Source organism: Phyllobates terribilis, unplaced genomic scaffold, assembly GCF_046119375.1.
Source record: "Phyllobates terribilis strain yellow unplaced genomic scaffold, ASM4611937v1 Scaffold_3__8_contigs__length_932513732, whole genome shotgun sequence".
In the NCBI taxonomy this organism is placed as follows: domain Eukaryota; kingdom Metazoa; phylum Chordata; class Amphibia; order Anura; family Dendrobatidae; genus Phyllobates; species Phyllobates terribilis.
Genome location: NW_027362763.1, coordinates 913,119,413 through 913,140,708, shown reverse-complemented (window position 1 = coordinate 913,140,708; position 21,296 = coordinate 913,119,413).

The following is a 21,296-nucleotide window of genomic DNA, read 5'->3' as shown; positions in this document are numbered from 1 at the left end:
GTAGTTTTTTCCGTAAAGAAAAACAGTAGTGTCTCCTAACTGTTGTGACACAAAAATATATATGTTGAAAATAGTCTTGTGCAGGCCCGACATCCCAGTGTGGTTTCGCAGTTCCACGGGTCAAATCGCTGTTCTATCCAGTTTTGGGACTTTGGTATCTAAAAAAAAAGCAGTTTGAGTGTGTCGCTCACTGTTCAGCCGCAAATATCTCTATTTAAAAAAGTGTGGTATACCCCAGTAAACAATAACTGTGGTTTTGCCATCCCATGGTAAAAAATCTCTATTATTCAGCTTTTGGTAGTTTTTTCCGTAAAGAAAAACAGTAGTGTCTCCTAACTGTTGTGACACAAAAATATATCTGTTGAAAATAGTCTTGTGCAGGCCCCAACTCCCAGTGTGGTTTCGCAGTTCCACGGGTCAAATCGCTGTACTATCCAGTTTTGGGCCTTTGATATCTATAAAAAAAGCAGTTTGAGTGTGTCGCTCACTGTTCAGCCGCAAATATCTCTATTTAAAAAAGTGTGGTATACCCCAGTAAACAATAACTGTGGTTTTGCCATCCCACGGTAAAAAATCTCTATTATTCAGGTTTTGGTATTTTTTTCCGTAAAGAAAAACAGTAGTGTCTCCTAACTGTTGTGACACAAAAATATATCTGTTGAAAATAGTCTTGTGCAGGCCCGACATCCCAGTGTGGTTTCGCAGTTCCACGGGTCAAATCGCTGTACTATCCAGTTTTGGGCCTTTGGTATCTAAAAAAAAAGCAGTTTGAGTGTGTCGCTCACTGTTCAGCCGCAAATATCTCTATTTAAAAAAGTGTGGTATACCCCAGTAAACAATAACTGTGGTTTTGCCATCCCATGGTAAAAAATCTCTATTATTCAGCTTTTGGTAGTTTTTTCCGTAAAGAAAAACAGTAGTGTCTCCTGACTGTTGTGACACAAAAATATATCTGTTGAAAATAGTCTTGTGTAGGCCCGACATCCCAGTGTGGTTTCACAGTTCCACGGGTCAAATCGCCGTACTATCCAGTTTTGGGCCTTTGGTATCTAAAAAAAAAGCAGCTTGAGTGTGTCGCTCACTGTTCAGCCGCAAATATCTCTATTTAAAAAAGTATGGTATACCCCAGTAAACAATAACTGTGGTTTTGCCATCCCATGGTAAAAAATCTCTATTATTCAGCTTTTGGCAGTTTTTTCCGTAAAGAAAAACAGTAGTGTCTCCTGACTGTTGTGACACAAAAATATATCTGTTGAAAATAGTCTTGTGTAGGCCCGACATCCCAGTGTGGTTTCGCAGTTCCACTGGTCAAATCGCTGTACTATCCAGTTTTGGGCCTTTGATATCTAAAAAAAAAGCAGTTTGAATGTGTCGCTCACTGTTCAGCCGCAAATATCTCTATTTAAAAAAGTGTGGTATACCCCAGTAAACAATAACTGTGGTTTTGCCATCCCATGGTAAAAAATCTCTATTATTCAGCTTTTGGTAGTTTTTTCCGTAAAGAAAAACAGTAGTGTCTCCTGACTGTTGTGACACAAAAATATATCTGTTGAAAATAGTCTTGTGTAGGCCCGACATCCCAGTGTGGTTTCGCAGTTCCACGGGTCAAATCGCTGTACTATCCAGTTTTGGGCCTTTGGTATCTATAAAAAAAGCAGTTTGAGTGTGTCGCTCACTGTTCAGCCGCAAATATCTCTATTTAAAAAAGTGTGGTATACCCCAGTAAACAATAACTGTGGTTTTGCCATCCCACGGTAAAAAATCTCTATTATTCAGGTTTTGGTATTTTTTTCCCTAAAGAAAAACAGTAGTGTCTCCTAACTGTTGTGACACAAAAATATATCTGTTGAAAATAGTCTTGTGCAGGCCCGACATCCCAGTGTGGTTTCGCAGTTCCACGGGTCAAATCGCTGTTCTATCCAGTTTTGGGCCTTTGGTATCTAAAAAAAAAAGCAGTTTGAGTGTGTCGCTCACTGTTCAGCCGCAAATATTTCTGTTTAAAAAAGTGTGGTATACCCCAGTAAACAATAACTGTGGTTTTGCCATCCCACGGTAAAAAATCTCTATTATTCAGGTTTTGGTAGTTTTTTCCGTAAAGAAAAACAGTAGTGTCTCCTGACTGTTGTGACACAAAAATATATCTGTTGAAAATAGTCTTGTGTAGGCCCGACATCCCAGTGTGGTTTCGCAGTTCCACGGGTCAAATCGCTGTACTATCCAGTTTTGGGCCTTTGGTATCTAAAAAAAAAGCAGTTTGAGTGTGTCGCTCACTGTTCAGCCACAAATATCTCTATTTAAAAAAGTGTGGTATACCCCAGTAAACAATAACTGTGGTTTTGCCATCCCACAGTAAAAAATCTCTATTATTCAGGTTTTGGTAGTTTTTTCCGTAAAGAAAAACAGTAGTGTCTCCTAACTGTTGTGACACAAAAATATATCTGTTGAAAATAGTCTTGTGCAGGCCCGACATCCCAGTGTGGTTTCACAGTTCCACGGGTCAAATCGCTGTTCTATCCAGTTTTGGGACTTTGGTATCTAAAAAAAGAGCAGTTTGAGTGTGTCGCTCACTGTTCAGCCGCAAATATCTCTATTTAAAAAAGTGTGGTATACCCCAGTAAACAATAACTGTGGTTTTGCCATCCCATGGTAAAAAATCTCTATTATTCAGCTTTTGGTAGTTTTTTCCGTAAAGAAAAACAGTAGTGTCTCCTGACTGTTGTGACACAAAAATATATCTGTTGAAAATAGTCTTGTGTAGGCCCGACATCCCAGTGTGGTTTCGCAGTTCCACGGGTCAAATCGCTGTACTATCCAGTTTTGGGCCTTTGGTATCTAAAAAAAAAGCAGCTTGAGTGTGTCGCTCACTGTTCAGCCGCAAATATCTCTATTTAAAAAAGTGTGGTATACCCCAGTAAACAATAACTGTGGTTTTGCCATCCCATGGTAAAAAATCTCTATTATTCAGCTTTTGGTAGTTTTTTCCGTAAAGAAAAACAGTAGTGTCTCCTGACTGTTGTGACACAAAAATATATCTGTTAAAAATAGTCTTGTGTAGGCCCGACATCCCAGTGTGGTTTCGCAGTTCCACTGGTCAAATCGCTGTACTATCCAGTTTTGGGCCTTTGGTATCTAAAAAAAAAGCAGTTTGAATGTGTCGCTCACTGTTCAGCCGCAAATATCTCTATTTAAAAAAGTGTGGTATACCCCAGTAAGCAATAACTGTGGTTTTGCCATCCCATGGTAAAAAATCTCTATTATTCAGCTTTTGGTATTTTTTTCCGTAAAGAAAAACAGTAGTGTCTCCTGACTGTTGTGACACAAAAATATATCTGTTGAAAATAGTCTTGTGTAGGCCCGACATCCCAGAGTGGTTTCGCAGTTCCACTGGTCAAATCGCTGTACTATCCAGTTTTGGGCCTTTGGTATCTAAAAAAAAAGCAGTTTGAATGTGTCGCTCACTGTTCAGCCGCAAATATCTCTATTTAAAAAAGTGTGGTATACCCCAGTAAACAATAACTGTGGTTTTGCCATCCCATGGTAAAAAATCTCTATTATTCAGCTTTTGGTAGTTTTTTCCGTAAAGAAAAACAGTAGTGTCTCCTGACTGTTGTGACACAAAAATATATCTGTTGAAAATAGTCTTGTGTAGGCCCGACATCCCAGTGTGGTTTCGCAGTTCCACGGGTCAAATCGCTGTACTTTCCTGTTTTGGGCCTTCGGTATCTAAAAAAAAACAGTTTGAGTGTGTCGCTCACTGTTCAGCCACAAATATCTCTATTTAAAAAAGTGTGGTATACCCCAGTAAACAATAACTGTGGTTTTGCCATCCCACGGTAAAAAATCTCTATTATTCAGCTTTTGGTAGTTTTTTCCGTAAAGAAAAACAGTAGTGTTTCCTGACTGTTGTGACACAAAAATTTATCTGTTTAAAATCGTCTTGTGTAGGCCCGAAATCCCAGTGTGGTTTCGCAGTTCCACGGGTCAAATCGCTGTACTATCCAGTTTTGGGCCTTTGGTATCTATAAAAAAAGCAGTTTGAGTGTGTCGCTCACTGTTCAGCCGCAAATATCTCTATTTAAAAAAGTGTGGTATACCCCAGTAAACAATAACTGTGGTTTTGCCATCCCACGGTAAAAAATCTCTATTATTCAGGTTTTGGTATTTTTTTCCCTAAAGAAAAACAGTAGTGTCTCCTAACTGTTGTGACACAAAAATATATCTGTTGAAAATAGTCTTGTGCAGGCCCGACATCCCAGTGTGGTTTCGCAGTTCCACGGGTCAAATCGCTGTTCTATCCAGTTTTGGGCCTTTGGTATCTAAAAAAAAAAGCAGTTTGAGTGTGTCGCTCACTGTTCAGCCGCAAATATTTCTGTTTAAAAAAGTGTGGTATACCCCAGTAAACAATAACTGTGGTTTTGCCATCCCACGGTAAAAAATCTCTATTATTCAGGTTTTGGTAGTTTTTTCCGTAAAGAAAAACAGTAGTGTCTCCTGACTGTTGTGACACAAAAATATATCTGTTGAAAATAGTCTTGTGTAGGCCTGACATCCCAGTGTGGTTTCGCAGTTCCACGGGTCAAATCGCTGTACTATCCAGTTTTGGGCCTTTGGTATCTAAAAAAAAAGCAGTTTGAGTGTGTCGCTCACTGTTCAGCCACAAATATCTCTATTTAAAAAAGTGTGGTATACCCCAGTAAACAATAACTGTGGTTTTGCCATCCCACAGTAAAAAATCTCTATTATTCAGGTTTTGGTAGTTTTTTCCGTAAAGAAAAACAGTAGTGTCTCCTAACTGTTGTGACACAAAAATATATCTGTTGAAAATAGTCTTGTGCAGGCCCGACATCCCAGTGTGGTTTCACAGTTCCACGGGTCAAATCGCTGTTCTATCCAGTTTTGGGACTTTGGTATCTAAAAAAAGAGCAGTTTGAGTGTGTCGCTCACTGTTCAGCCGCAAATATCTCTATTTAAAAAAGTGTGGTATACCCCAGTAAACAATAACTGTGGTTTTGCCATCCCATGGTAAAAAATCTCTATTATTCAGCTTTTGGTAGTTTTTTCCGTAAAGAAAACCAGTAGTGTCTCCTGACTGTTGTGACACAAAAATATATCTGTTGAAAATAGTCTTGTGTAGGCCCGACATCCCAGTGTGGTTTCGCAGTTCCACGGGTCAAATCGCTGTACTATCCAGTTTTGGGCCTTTGGTATCTAAAAAAAAAGCAGCTTGAGTGTGTCGCTCACTGTTCAGCCGCAAATATCTCTATTTAAAAAAGTGTGGTATACCCCAGTAAACAATAACTGTGGTTTTGCCATCCCATGGTAAAAAATCTCTATTATTCAGCTTTTGGCAGTTTTTTCCGTAAAGAAAAACAGTAGTGTCTCCTGACTGTTGTGACACAAAAATATATCTGTTAAAAATAGTCTTGTGTAGGCCCGACATCCCAGTGTGGTTTCGCAGTTCCACGGGTCAAATCGCTGTACAATCCAGTTTTGGGCCTTTGGTGTCTAAAAAAAAAGCAGTTTGAGTGTGTCGCTCACTGTTCAGCCGCAAATATCTCTATTTAAAAAAGTGTGGTATACCCCAGTAAACAATAACTGTGGTTTTGCCATCCCACGGTAAAAAATCTCTATTATTCAGCTTTTGGTAGTTTTTTCCGTAAAGAAAAACAGTAGTGTTTGCTGACTGTTGTGACACAAAAATATATCTGTTGAAAATAGTCTTGTGTAGGCCCGACATCCCAGTGTGGTTTCGCAGTTCCACGGGTCAAATCGCTGTACTATCCAGTTTTCGGCCTTTGGTATCTATAAAAAAAGCAGTTTGAGTGTGTCGCTCATTGTTCAGCCGCAAATATCTCTATTTAAAAAAGTGTGGTATACCCCAGTAAACAATCACTGTGGTTTTGCCATCCCACGGTAAAAAATCTCTATTATTCAGCTTTTGGTAGTTTTTTCCGTAAATAAAAACAGTAGTGTCTACTGACTGTTGTGACACAAAAATATATCTGTTGAAAATAGTCTTGTGTAGGCCCGACATCCCAGTGTGGTTTCGCAGTTCCACTGGTCAAATCGCTGTACTATCCAGTTTTGGGCCTTTGGTATCTAAAAAAAAAGCAGTTTGATTGTGTCGCTCACTGTTCAGCCGCAAATATCTCTATTTAAAAAAGTGTGGTATACCCCAGTAAACAATAACTGTGGTTTTGCCATCCCATGGTAAAAAATCTCTATTATTCAGCTTTTGGTAGTTTTTTCCGTAAAGAAAAACAGTAGTGTCTCCTGACTGTTGTGACACAAAAATATATCTGTTGAAAATAGTCTTGTGTAGGCCCGACATCCCAATGTGGTTTCGCAGTTCCACGGGTCAAATCGCTGTACTTTCCTGTTTTGGGCCTTCGGTATCTAAAAAAAAAGCAGTTTGAGTGTGTCGCTCACTGTTCAGCCACAAATATCTCTATTTAAAAAAGTGTGGTATACCCCAGTATACAATAACTGTGGTTTTGCCATCCCACGGTAAAAAATCTCTATTATTCAGCTTTTGGTAGTTTTTTCCGTAAAGAAAAACAGTAGTGTTTCCAGACTGTTGTGACACAAAAATATATCTGTTGAAAATAGTCTTGTGTAGGCCCGACATCCCAGTGTGGTTTCGCAGTTCCACGGGTCAAATCGCTGTACTATCCAGTTTTGGGCCTTTGGTATCTAAAAAAAAAGCAGTTTGAGTGTGTCGCTCACTGTTCAGCCGCAAATATCTCTATTTAAAAAAGTGTGGTATACCCCAGTAAACAATAACTGTGGTTTTGCCATCCCACAGTAAAAAATCTCTATTATTCAGGTTTTGGTACTTTTTTCCGTAAAGAAAAACAGTAGTGTCTCCTAACTGTTGTGACACAAAAATATTTCTGTTGAAAATAGTCTTGTGCAGGCCCCAACTCCCAGTGTGGTTTCGCAGTTCCACGGGTCAAATCGCTGTACTATCCAGTTTTGGGCCTTTGATATCTATTAAAAAAGCAGTTTGAGTGTGTCGCTCACTGTTCAGCCGCAAATATCTCTATTTAAAAAAGTGTGGTATACCCCAGTAAACAATAACTGTGGTTTTGCCATCCCACGGTAAAAAATCTCTATTATTCAGGTTTTGGTATTTTTTTCCGTAAAGAAAAACAGTAGTGTCTCCTAACTGTTGTGACACAAAAATATATCTGTTGAAAATAGTCTTGTGCAGGCCCGACATCCCAGTGTGGTTTCGCAGTTCCACGGGTCAAATCGCTGTACTATCCAGTTTTGGGCCTTTGGTATCTAAAAAAAAAGCAGTTTGAGTGTGTCGCTCACTGTTCAGCCGCAAATATCTCTATTTAAAAAAGTGTGGTATACCCCAGTAAACAATAACTGTGGTTTTGCCATCCCATGGTAAAAAATCTCTATTATTCAGCTTTTGGTAGTTTTTTCCGTAAAGAAAAACAGTAGTGTCTCCTGACTGTTGTGACACAAAAATATATCTGTTGAAAATAGTCTTGTGTAGGCCCGACATCCCAGTGTGGTTTCGCAGTTCCACGGGTCAAATCGCTGTACTATCCAGTTTTGGGCCTTTGGTATCTAAAAAAAAAGCAGCTTGAGTGTGTCGCTCACTGTTCAGCCGCAAATATCTCTATTTAAAAAAGTATGGTATACCCCAGTAAACAATAACTGTGGTTTTGCCATCCCATGGTAAAAAATCTCTATTATTCAGCTTTTGGCAGTTTTTTCCGTAAAGAAAAACAGTAGTGTCTCCTGACTGTTGTGACACAAAAATATATCTGTTGAAAATAGTCTTGTGTAGGCCCGACATCCCAGAGTGGTTTCGCAGTTCCACTGGTCAAATCGCTGTACTATCCAGTTTTGGGCATTTGGTATCTAAAAAAAAAGCAGTTTGAATGTGTCGCTCACTGTTCAGCCGCAAATATCTCTATTTAAAAAAGTGTGGTATACCCCAGTAAACAATAACTGTGGTTTTGCCATCCCATGGTAAAAAATCTCTATTATTCAGCTTTTGGTAGTTTTTTCCGTAAAGAAATACAGTAGTGTCTCCTGACTGTTGTGACACAAAAATATATCTGTTGAAAAAAGTCTTGTGTAGGCCCGACATCCCAGTGTGGTTTCGCAGTTCCACGGGTCAAATCGCTGTACTTTCCTGTTTTGGGCCTTCGGTATCTAAAAAAAAACAGTTTGAGTGTGTCGCTCACTGTTCAGCCACAAATATCTCTATTTAAAAAAGTGTGGTATACCCCAGTAAACAATAACTGTGGTTTTGCCATCCCATGGTAAAAAATCTCTATTATTCAGCTTTTGGCAGTTTTTTCCGTAAAGAAAAACAGTAGTGTCTCCTGACTGTTGTGACACAAAAATATATCTGTTGAAAATAGTCTTGTGTAGGCCCGACATCCCAGTGTGGTTTCGCAGTTCCACGGGTCAAATCGCTGTACAATCCAGTTTTGGGCCTTTGGTGTCTAAAAAAAAAGCAGTTTGAGTGTGTCGCTCACTGTTCAGCCGCAAATATCTCTATTTAAAAAAGTGTGGTATACCCCAGTAAACAATAACTGTGGTTTTGCCATCCCACGGTAAAAAATCTCTATTATTCAGCTTTTGGTAGTTTTTTCCGTAAAGAAAAACAGTAGTGTTTGCTGACTGTTGTGACACAAAAATATATCTGTTGAAAATAGTCTTGTGTAGGCCCGACATCCCAGTGTGGTTTCGCAGTTCCACGGGTCAAATCGCTGTACTATCCAGTTTTGGGCCTTTGGTATCTATAAAAAAAGCAGTTTGAGTGTGTCGCTCATTGTTCAGCCGCAAATATCTCTATTTAAAAAAGTGTGGTATACCCCAGTAAACAATCACTGTGGTTTTGCCATCCCACGGTAAAAAATCTCTATTATTCAGCTTTTGGTAGTTTTTTCCGTAAATAAAAACAGTAGTGTCTACTGACTGTTGTGACACAAAAATATATCTGTTGAAAATAGTCTTGTGTAGGCCCGACATCCCAGTGTGGTTTCGCAGTTCCACTGGTCAAATCGCTGTACTATCCAGTTTTGGGCCTTTGGTATCTAAAAAAAAAGCAGTTTGAGTGTGTCGCTCACTGTTCAGCCGCAAATATCTCTATTTAAAAAAGTGTGGTATACCCCAGTAAACAATAACTGTGGTTTTGCCATCCCATGGTAAAAAATCTCTATTATTCAGCTTTTGGTAGTTTTTTCCGTAAAGAAAAACAGTAGTGTCTCCTGACTGTTGTGACACAAAAATATATCTGTTGAAAATAGTCTTGTGTAGGCCCGACATCCCAGTGTGGTTTCGCAGTTCCACGGGTCAAATCGCTGTACTTTCCTGTTTTGGGCCTTCGGTATCTAAAAAAAAAGCAGTTTGAGTGTGTCGCTCACTGTTCAGCCACAAATATCTCTATTTAAAAAAGTGTGGTATACCCCAGTATACAATAACTGTGGTTTTGCCATCCCACGGTAAAAAATCTCTATTATTCAGCTTTTGGTAGTTTTTTCCGTAAAGAAAAACAGTAGTGTTTCCAGACTGTTGTGACACAAAAATATATCTGTTGAAAATCGTCTTGTGTAGGCCCGAAATCCCAGTGTGGTTTCGCAGTTCCACGGGTCAAATCGCTGTACTATCCAGTTTTGGGCCTTTGGTATCTATAAAAAAAGCAGTTTGAGTGTGTCACTCACTGTTCAGCCGCAAATATCTCTATTTAAAAAAGTGTGGTATACCCCAGTAAAAAATAACTGTGGTTTTGCCATCCCACGGTAAAAAATCTCTATTATTCAGGTTTTGGTAGTTTTTTCCGTAAAGAAAAACAGTAGTGTCTCCTGACTGTTGTGACACAAAAATATATCTGTTGAAAATAGTCTTGTGTAGGCCCGACATCCCAGTGTGGTTTCGCAGTTCCACGGGTCAAATCGCTGTACTATCCAGTTTTGGGCCTTTGGTATCTAAAAAAAAAGCAGTTTGAGTGTGTCGCTCACTGTTCAGCCGCAAATATCTCTATTTAAAAAAGTGTGGTATACCCCAGTAAACAATAACTGTGGTTTTGCCATCCCACAGTAAAAAATCTCTATTATTCAGGTTTTGGTACTTTTTTCCGTAAAGAAAAACAGTAGTGTCTCCTAACTGTTGTGACACAAAAATATTTCTGTTGAAAATAGTCTTGTGCAGGCCCCAACTCCCAGTGTGGTTTCGCAGTTCCACGGGTCAAATCGCTGTACTATCCAGTTTTGGGCCTTTGATATCTATTAAAAAAGCAGTTTGAGTGTGTCGCTCACTGTTCAGCCGCAAATATCTCTATTTAAAAAAGTGTGGTATACCCCAGTAAACAATAACTGTGGTTTTGCCATCCCACGGTAAAAAATCTCTATTATTCAGGTTTTGGTATTTTTTTCCGTAAAGAAAAACAGTAGTGTCTCCTAACTGTTGTGACACAAAAATATATCTGTTGAAAATAGTCTTGTGCAGGCCCGACATCCCAGTGTGGTTTCGCAGTTCCACGGGTCAAATCGCTGTACTATCCAGTTTTGGGCCTTTGGTATCTAAAAAAAAAGCAGTTTGAGTGTGTCGCTCACTGTTCAGCCGCAAATATCTCTATTTAAAAAAGTGTGGTATACCCCAGTAAACAATAACTGTGGTTTTGCCATCCCATGGTAAAAAATCTCTATTATTCAGCTTTTGGTAGTTTTTTCCGTAAAGAAAAACAGTAGTGTCTCCTGACTGTTGTGACACAAAAATATATCTGTTGAAAATAGTCTTGTGTAGGCCCGACATCCCAGTGTGGTTTCGCAGTTCCACGGGTCAAATCGCTGTACTATCCAGTTTTGGGCCTTTGGTATCTAAAAAAAAAGCAGCTTGAGTGTGTCGCTCACTGTTCAGCCGCAAATATCTCTATTTAAAAAAGTATGGTATACCCCAGTAAACAATAACTGTGGTTTTGCCATCCCATGGTAAAAAATCTCTATTATTCAGCTTTTGGCAGTTTTTTCCGTAAAGAAAAACAGTAGTGTCTCCTGACTGTTGTGACACAAAAATATATCTGTTGAAAATAGTCTTGTGTAGGCCCGACATCCCAGAGTGGTTTCGCAGTTCCACTGGTCAAATCGCTGTACTATCCAGTTTTGGGCATTTGGTATCTAAAAAAAAAGCAGTTTGAATGTGTCGCTCACTGTTCAGCCGCAAATATCTCTATTTAAAAAAGTGTGGTATACCCCAGTAAACAATAACTGTGGTTTTGCCATCCCATGGTAAAAAATCTCTATTATTCAGCTTTTGGTAGTTTTTTCCGTAAAGAAATACAGTAGTGTCTCCTGACTGTTGTGACACAAAAATATATCTGTTGAAAAAAGTCTTGTGTAGGCCCGACATCCCAGTGTGGTTTCGCAGTTCCACGGGTCAAATCGCTGTACTTTCCTGTTTTGGGCCTTCGGTATCTAAAAAAAAACAGTTTGAGTGTGTCGCTCACTGTTCAGCCACAAATATCTCTATTTAAAAAAGTGTGGTATACCCCAGTAAACAATAACTGTGGTTTTGCCATCCCACGGTAAAAAATCTCTATTATTCAGCTTTTGGTAGTTTTTTCCGTAAAGAAAAACAGTAGTGTTTCCTGACTGTTGTGACACAAAAATATATCTGTTGAAAATCGTCTTGTGTAGGCCCGAAATCCCAGTGTGGTTTCGCAGTTCCACGGGTCAAATCGCTGTACTATCCAGTTTTGGGCCTTTGGTATCTATAAAAAAAGCAGTTTGAGTGTGTCGCTCACTGTTCAGCCGCAAATATCTCTATTTAAAAAAGTGTGGTATACCCCAGTAAACAATAACTGTGGTTTTGCCATCCCACGGTAAAAAATCTCTATTATTCAGGTTTTGGTATTTTTTTCCGTAAAGAAAAACAGTAGTGTCTCCTAACTGTTGTGACACAAAAATATATCTGTTGAAAATAGTCTTGTGCTGGCCCGACATCCCAGTGTGGTTTCGCAGTTCCACGGGTCAAATCGCTGTTCTATCCAGTTTTGGGCCTTTGGTATCTAAAAAAAAAAGCAGTTTGAGTGTGTCGCTCACTGTTCAGCCGCAAATATTTCTGTTTAAAAAAGTGTGGTATACCCCAGTAAACAATAACTGTGGTTTTGCCATCCCACGGTAAAAAATCTCTATTATTCAGGTTTTGGTAGTTTTTTCCGTAAAGAAAAACAGTAGTGTCTCCTGACTGTTGTGACACAAAAATATATCTGTTGAAAATAGTCTTGTGTAGGCCCGACATCCCAGTGTGGTTTCGCAGTTCCACGGGTCAAATCGCTGTACTATCCAGTTTTGGGCCTTTGGTATCTAAAAAAAAAGCAGTTTGAGTGTGTCGCTCACTGTTCAGCCGCAAATATCTCTATTTAAAAAAGTGTGGTATACCCCAGTAAACAATAACTGTGGTTTTGCCATCCCACAGTAAAAAATCTCTATTATTCAGGTTTTGGTAGTTTTTTCCGTAAAGAAAAACAGTAGTGTCTCCTAACTGTTGTGACACAAAAATATATATGTTGAAAATAGTCTTGTGCAGGCCCGACATCCCAGTGTGGTTTCGCAGTTCCACGGGTCAAATCGCTGTTCTATCCAGTTTTGGGACTTTGGTATCTAAAAAAAAAGCAGTTTGAGTGTGTCGCTCACTGTTCAGCCGCAAATATCTCTATTTAAAAAAGTGTGGTATACCCCAGTAAACAATAACTGTGGTTTTGCCATCCCATGGTAAAAAATCTCTATTATTCAGCTTTTGGTAGTTTTTTCCGTAAAGAAAAACAGTAGTGTCTCCTAACTGTTGTGACACAAAAATATATCTGTTGAAAATAGTCTTGTGCAGGCCCCAACTCCCAGTGTGGTTTCGCAGTTCCACGGGTCAAATCGCTGTACTATCCAGTTTTGGGCCTTTGATATCTATAAAAAAAGCAGTTTGAGTGTGTCGCTCACTGTTCAGCCGCAAATATCTCTATTTAAAAAAGTGTGGTATACCCCAGTAAACAATAACTGTGGTTTTGCCATCCCACGGTAAAAAATCTCTATTATTCAGGTTTTGGTATTTTTTTCCGTAAAGAAAAACAGTAGTGTCTCCTAACTGTTGTGACACAAAAATATATCTGTTGAAAATAGTCTTGTGCAGGCCCGACATCCCAGTGTGGTTTCGCAGTTCCACGGGTCAAATCGCTGTACTATCCAGTTTTGGGCCTTTGGTATCTAAAAAAAAAGCAGTTTGAGTGTGTCGCTCACTGTTCAGCCGCAAATATCTCTATTTAAAAAAGTGTGGTATACCCCAGTAAACAATAACTGTGGTTTTGCCATCCCATGGTAAAAAATCTCTATTATTCAGCTTTTGGTAGTTTTTTCCGTAAAGAAAAACAGTAGTGTCTCCTGACTGTTGTGACACAAAAATATATCTGTTGAAAATAGTCTTGTGTAGGCCCGACATCCCAGTGTGGTTTCACAGTTCCACGGGTCAAATCGCCGTACTATCCAGTTTTGGGCCTTTGGTATCTAAAAAAAAAGCAGCTTGAGTGTGTCGCTCACTGTTCAGCCGCACATATCTCTATTTAAAAAAGTATGGTATACCCCAGTAAACAATAACTGTGGTTTTGCCATCCCATGGTAAAAAATCTCTATTATTCAGCTTTTGGCAGTTTTTTCCGTAAAGAAAAACAGTAGTGTCTCCTGACTGTTGTGACACAAAAATATATCTGTTGAAAATAGTCTTGTGTAGGCCCGACATCCCAGTGTGGTTTCGCAGTTCCACTGGTCAAATCGCTGTACTATCCAGTTTTGGGCCTTTGATATCTAAAAAAAAAGCAGTTTGAATGTGTCGCTCACTGTTCAGCCGCAAATATCTCTATTTAAAAAAGTGTGGTATACCCCAGTAAACAATAACTGTGGTTTTGCCATACCATGGTAAAAAATCTCTATTATTCAGCTTTTGGTAGTTTTTTCCGTAAAGAAAAACAGTAGTGTCTCCTGACTGTTGTGACACAAAAATATATCTGTTGAAAATAGTCTTGTGTAGGCCCGACATCCCAGTGTGGTTTCGCAGTTCCACGGGTCAAATCGCTGTACTATCCAGTTTTGGGCCTTTGGTATCTATAAAAAAAGCAGTTTGAGTGTGTCGCTCACTGTTCAGCCGCAAATATCTCTATTTAAAAAAGTGTGGTATACCCCAGTAAACAATAACTGTGGTTTTGCCATCCCACGGTAAAAAATCTCTATTATTCAGGTTTTGGTATTTTTTTCCCTAAAGAAAAACAGTAGTGTCTCCTAACTGTTGTGACACAAAAATATATCTGTTGAAAATAGTCTTGTGCAGGCCCGACATCCCAGTGTGGTTTCGCAGTTCCACGGGTCAAATCGCTGTTCTATCCAGTTTTGGGCCTTTGGTATCTAAAAAAAAAAGCAGTTTGAGTGTGTCGCTCACTGTTCAGCCGCAAATATTTCTGTTTAAAAAAGTGTGGTATACCCCAGTAAACAATAACTGTGGTTTTGCCATCCCACGGTAAAAAATCTCTATTATTCAGGTTTTGGTAGTTTTTTCCGTAAAGAAAAACAGTAGTGTCTCCTGACTGTTGTGACACAAAAATATATCTGTTGAAAATAGTCTTGTGTAGGCCCGACATCCCAGTGTGGTTTCGCAGTTCCACGGGTCAAATCGCTGTACTATCCAGTTTTGGGCCTTTGGTATCTAAAAAAAAAGCAGTTTGAGTGTGTCGCTCACTGTTCAGCCACAAATATCTCTATTTAAAAAAGTGTGGTATACCCCAGTAAACAATAACTGTGGTTTTGCCATCCCACAGTAAAAAATCTCTATTATTCAGGTTTTGGTAGTTTTTTCCGTAAAGAAAAACAGTAGTGTCTCCTAACTGTTGTGACACAAAAATATATCTGTTGAAAATAGTCTTGTGCAGGCCCGACATCCCAGTGTGGTTTCACAGTTCCACGGGTCAAATCGCTGTTCTATCCAGTTTTGGGACTTTGGTATCTAAAAAAAGAGCAGTTTGAGTGTGTCGCTCACTGTTCAGCCGCAAATATCTCTATTTAAAAAAGTGTGGTATACCCCAGTAAACAATAACTGTGGTTTTGCCATCCCATGGTAAAAAATCTCTATTATTCAGCTTTTGGTAGTTTTTTCCGTAAAGAAAAACAGTAGTGTCTCCTGACTGTTGTGACACAAAAATATATCTGTTGAAAATAGTCTTGTGTAGGCCCGACATCCCAGTGTGGTTTCGCAGTTCCACGGGTCAAATCGCTGTACTATCCAGTTTTGGGCCTTTGGTATCTAAAAAAAAAGCAGCTTGAGTGTGTCGCTCACTGTTCAGCCGCAAATATCTCTATTTAAAAAAGTGTGGTATACCCCAGTAAACAATAACTGTGGTTTTGCCATCCCATGGTAAAAAATCTCTATTATTCAGCTTTTGGTAGTTTTTTCCGTAAAGAAAAACAGTAGTGTCTCCTGACTGTTGTGACACAAAAATATATCTGTTAAAAATAGTCTTGTGTAGGCCCGACATCCCAGTGTGGTTTCGCAGTTCCACTGGTCAAATCGCTGTACTATCCAGTTTTGGGCCTTTGGTATCTAAAAAAAAAGCAGTTTGAATGTGTCGCTCACTGTTCAGCCGCAAATATCTCTATTTAAAAAAGTGTGGTATACCCCAGTAAGCAATAACTGTGGTTTTGCCATCCCATGGTAAAAAATCTCTATTATTCAGCTTTTGGTATTTTTTTCCGTAAAGAAAAACAGTAGTGTCTCCTGACTGTTGTGACACAAAAATATATCTGTTGAAAATAGTCTTGTGTAGGCCCGACATCCCAGAGTGGTTTCGCAGTTCCACTGGTCAAATCGCTGTACTATCCAGTTTTGGGCCTTTGGTATCTAAAAAAAAAGCAGTTTGAATGTGTCGCTCACTGTTCAGCCGCAAATATCTCTATTTAAAAAAGTGTGGTATACCCCAGTAAACAATAACTGTGGTTTTGCCATCCCATGGTAAAAAATCTCTATTATTCAGCTTTTGGTAGTTTTTTCCGTAAAGAAAAACAGTAGTGTCTCCTGACTGTTGTGACACAAAAATATATCTGTTGAAAATAGTCTTGTGTAGGCCCGACATCCCAGTGTGGTTTCGCAGTTCCACGGGTCAAATCGCTGTACTTTCCTGTTTTGGGCCTTCGGTATCTAAAAAAAAACAGTTTGAGTGTGTCGCTCACTGTTCAGCCACAAATATCTCTATTTAAAAAAGTGTGGTATACCCCAGTAAACAATAACTGTGGTTTTGCCATCCCACGGTAAAAAATCTCTATTATTCAGCTTTTGGTAGTTTTTTCCGTAAAGAAAAACAGTAGTGTTTCCTGACTGTTGTGACACAAAAATTTATCTGTTTAAAATCGTCTTGTGTAGGCCCGAAATCCCAGTGTGGTTTCGCAGTTCCACGGGTCAAATCGCTGTACTATCCAGTTTTGGGCCTTTGGTATCTATAAAAAAAGCAGTTTGAGTGTGTCGCTCACTGTTCAGCCGCAAATATCTCTATTTAAAAAAGTGTGGTATACCCCAGTAAACAATAACTGTGGTTTTGCCATCCCACGGTAAAAAATCTCTATTATTCAGGTTTTGGTATTTTTTTCCCTAAAGAAAAACAGTAGTGTCTCCTAACTGTTGTGACACAAAAATATATCTGTTGAAAATAGTCTTGTGCAGGCCCGACATCCCAGTGTGGTTTCGCAGTTCCACGGGTCAAATCGCTGTTCTATCCAGTTTTGGGCCTTTGGTATCTAAAAAAAAAAGCAGTTTGAGTGTGTCGCTCACTGTTCAGCCGCAAATATTTCTGTTTAAAAAAGTGTGGTATACCCCAGTAAACAATAACTGTGGTTTTGCCATCCCACGGTAAAAAATCTCTATTATTCAGGTTTTGGTAGTTTTTTCCGTAAAGAAAAACAGTAGTGTCTCCTGACTGTTGTGACACAAAAATATATCTGTTGAAAATAGTCTTGTGTAGGCCTGACATCCCAGTGTGGTTTCGCAGTTCCACGGGTCAAATCGCTGTACTATCCAGTTTTGGGCCTTTGGTATCTAAAAAAAAAGCAGTTTGAGTGTGTCGCTCACTGTTCAGCCACAAATATCTCTATTTAAAAAAGTGTGGTATACCCCAGTAAACAATAACTGTGGTTTTGCCATCCCACAGTAAAAAATCTCTATTATTCAGGTTTTGGTAGTTTTTTCCGTAAAGAAAAACAGTAGTGTCTCCTAACTGTTGTGACACAAAAATATATCTGTTGAAAATAGTCTTGTGCAGGCCCGACATCCCAGTGTGGTTTCACAGTTCCACGGGTCAAATCGCTGTTCTATCCAGTTTTGGGACTTTGGTATCTAAAAAAAGAGCAGTTTGAGTGTGTCGCTCACTGTTCAGCCGCAAATATCTCTATTTAAAAAAGTGTGGTATACCCCAGTAAACAATAACTGTGGTTTTGCCATCCCATGGTAAAAAATCTCTATTATTCAGCTTTTGGTAGTTTTTTCCGTAAAGAAAAACAGTAGTGTCTCCTGACTGTTGTGACACAAAAATATATCTGTTGAAAATAGTCTTGTGTAGGCCCGACATCCCAGTGTGGTTTCGCAGTTCCACGGGTCAAATCGCTGTACTATCCAGTTTTGGGCCTTTGGTATCTAAAAAAAAAGCAGCTTGAGTGTGTCGCTCACTGTTCAGCCGCAAATATCTCTATTTAAAAAAGTGTGGTATACCCCAGTAAACAATAACTGTGGTTTTGCCATCCCATGGTAAAAAATCTCTATTATTCAGCTTTTGGCAGTTTTTTCCGTAAAGAAAAACAGTAGTGTCTCCTGACTGTTGTGACACAAAAATATATCTGTTAAAAATAGTCTTGTGTAGGCCCGACATCCCAGTGTGGTTTCGCAGTTCCACTGGTCAAATCGCTGTACTATCCAGTTTTGGGCCTTTGGTATCTAAAAAAAAAGCAGTTTGAATGTGTCGCTCACTGTTCAGCCGCAAATATCTCTATTTAAAAAAGTGTGGTATACCCCAGTAAGCAATAACTGTGGTTTTGCCATCCCATGGTAAAAAATCTCTATTATTCAGCTTTTGGTATTTTTTTCCGTAAAGAAAAACAGTAGTGTCTCCTGACTGTTGTGACACAAAAATATATCTGTTGAAAATAGTCTTGTGTAGGCCCGACATCCCAGTGTGGTTTCGCAGTTCCACGGGTCAAATCGCTGTACTTTCCTGTTTTGGGACTTCGGTATCTAAAAAAAAACAGTTTGAGTGTGTCGCTCACTGTTCAGCCACAAATATCTCTATTTAAAAAAGTGTGGTATACTCCAGTAAACAATAACTGTGGTTTTGCCATCCCACGGTAAAAAATCTCTATTATTCAGCTTTTGGTAGTTTTTTCCGTAAAGAAAAACAGTAGTGTTTCCTGACTGTTGTGACACAAAAATATATCTGTTGAAAATCGTCTTGTGTAGGCCCGAAATCCCAGTGTGGTTTCGCAGTTCCACGGGTCAAATCGCTGTACTATCCAGTTTTGGGCCTTTGGTATCTATAAAAAAAGCAGTTTGAGTGTGTCGCTCACTGTTCAGCCGCAAATATCTCTATTTAAAAAAGTGTGGTATACCCCAGTAAACAATAACTGTGGTTTTGCCATCCCACGGTAAAAAATCTCTATTATTCAGGTTTTGGTATTTTTTTCCGTAAAGAAAAACAGTAGTGTCTCCTAACTGTTGTGACACAAAAATATATCTGTTGAAAATAGTCTTGTGCAGACCCGACATCCCAGTGTGGTTTCGCAGTTCCATGGGTCAAATCGCTGTTCTATCCAGTTTTGGGCCTTTGGTATCTAAAAAAAAAAGCAGTTTGAGTGTGTCGCTCACTGTTCAGCCGCAAATATTTCTGTTTAAAAAAGTGTGGTATACCCCAGTAAACAATAACTGTGGTTTTGCCATCCCACGGTAAAAAATCTCTATTATTCAGGTTTTGGTATTTTTTTCCGTAAAGAAAAACAGTAGTGTCTCCTAACTGTTGTGACACAAAAATATATATGTTGAAAATAGTCTTGTGCAGGCCCGACATCCCAGTGTGGTTTCGCAGTTCCACGGGTCAAATCGCTGTACTATCCAGTTTTGGGCCTTTGGTATCTAAAAAAAAAGCAGTTTGAGTGTGTCGCTCACTGTTCAGCCGCAAATATCTCTATTTAAAAAAGTGTGGTATACCCCAGTAAACAATAACTGTGGTTTTGCCATCCCATGGTAAAAAATCTCTATTATTCAGCTTTTGGTAGTTTTTTCCGTAAAGAAAAACAGTAGTGTCTCCTGACTGTTGTGACACAAAAATATATCTGTTGAAAATAGTCTTGTGTAGGCCCGACATCCCAGTGTGGTTTCGCATTTCCACGGGTCAAATCGCTGTACTATCCAGTTTTGGGCCTTTGGTATCTAAAAAAAAAGCAGCTTGAGTGTGTCGCTCACTGTTCAGCCGCAAATATCTCTATTTAAAAAAGTATGGTATACCCCAGTAAACAATAACTGTGGTTTTGCCATCCCATGGTAAAAAATCTCTATTATTCAGCTTTTGGCAGTTTTTTCCGTAAAGAAAAACAGTAGTGTCTCCTGACTGTTGTGACACAAAAATATATCTGTTGAAAATAGTCTTGTGTAGGCCCGATATCCCAGTGTGGTTTCGCAGTTCCACGGGTCAAATCGCTGTACTATCCAGTTTTGGGCCTTTGGTATCTAAAAAAAAAGCAGTTTGAGTGTGTCGCTCACTGTTCAGCCGCAAATATCTCTATTTAAAAAAGTGTGGTATACCCCAGTAAACAATAACTGTGGTTTTGCCATCCCACAGTAAAAAATCTCTATTATTCAGGTTTTGGTAGTTTTTTCCGTAAAGAAAAACAGTAGTGTCTCCTAACTGTTGTGACACAAAAATATATATGTTGAAAATAGTCTTGTGCAGGCCCGACATCCCAGTGTGGTTTCGCAGTTCCACGGGTCAAATCGCTGTTCTCTCCAGTTTTGGGACTTTGGTATCTAAAAAAAAAGCAGTTTGAGTGTGTCGCTCACTGTTCAGCCGCAAATATCTCTATTTAAAAAAGTGTGGTATACCCCAGTAAACAATAACTGTGGTTTTGCCATCCCATGGTAAAAAATCTCTATTATTCAGCTTTTGGTAGTTTTTTCCGTAAAGAAAAACAGTAGTGTCTCCTAACTGTTGTGACACAAAAATATATCTGTTGAAAATAGTCTTGTGCAGGCCCCAACTCCCAGTGTGGTTTCGCAGTTCCACGGGTCAAATCGCTGTACTATCCAGTTTTGGGCCTTTGATATCTATAAAAAAAGCAGTTTGAGTGTGTCGCTCACTGTTCAGCCGCAAATATCTCTATTTAAAAAAGTGTGGTATACCCCAGTAAACAATAACTGTGGTTTTGCCATCCCACGGTAAAAAATCTCTATTATTCAGGTTTTGGTATTTTTTTCCGTAAAGAAAAACAGTAGTGTCTCCTAACTGTTGTGACACAAAAATATATCTGTTGAAAATAGTCTTGTGCAGGCCCGACATCCCAGTGTGGTTTCGCAGTTCCACGGGTCAAATCGCTGTACTATCCAGTTTTGGGCCTTTGGTATCTAAAAAAAAAGCAGTTTGAGTGTGTCGCTCACTGTTCAGCCGCAAATATCTCTATTTAAAAAAGTGTGGTATACCCCAGTAAACAATAACTGTGGTTTTGCCATCCCATGGTAAAAAATCTCTATTATTCAGCTTTTGGTAGTTTTTTCCGTAAAGAAAAACAGTAGTGTCTCCTGACTGTTGTGACACAAAAATATATCTGTTGAAAATAGTCTTGTGTAGGCCCGACATCCCAGTGTGGTTTCGCAGTTCCACGGGTCAAATCGCCGTACTATCCAGTTTTGGGCCTTTGGTATCTAAAAAAAAAGCAGCTTGAGTGTGTCGCTCACTGTTCAGCCGCAAATATCTCTATTTAAAAAAGTATGGTATACCCCAGTAAACAATAACTGTGGTTTTGCCATCCCATGGTAAAAAATCTCTATTATTCAGCTTTTGGCAGTTTTTTCCGTAAAGAAAAACAGTAGTGTCTCCTGACTGTTGTGACACAAAAATATATCTGTTGAAAATAGTCTTGTGTAGGCCCGACATCCCAGTGTGGTTTCGCAGTTCCACTGGTCAAATCGCTGTACTATCCAGTTTTGGGCCTTTGATATCTAAAAAAAAGCAGTTTGAATGTGTCGCTCACTGTTCAGCCGCAAATATC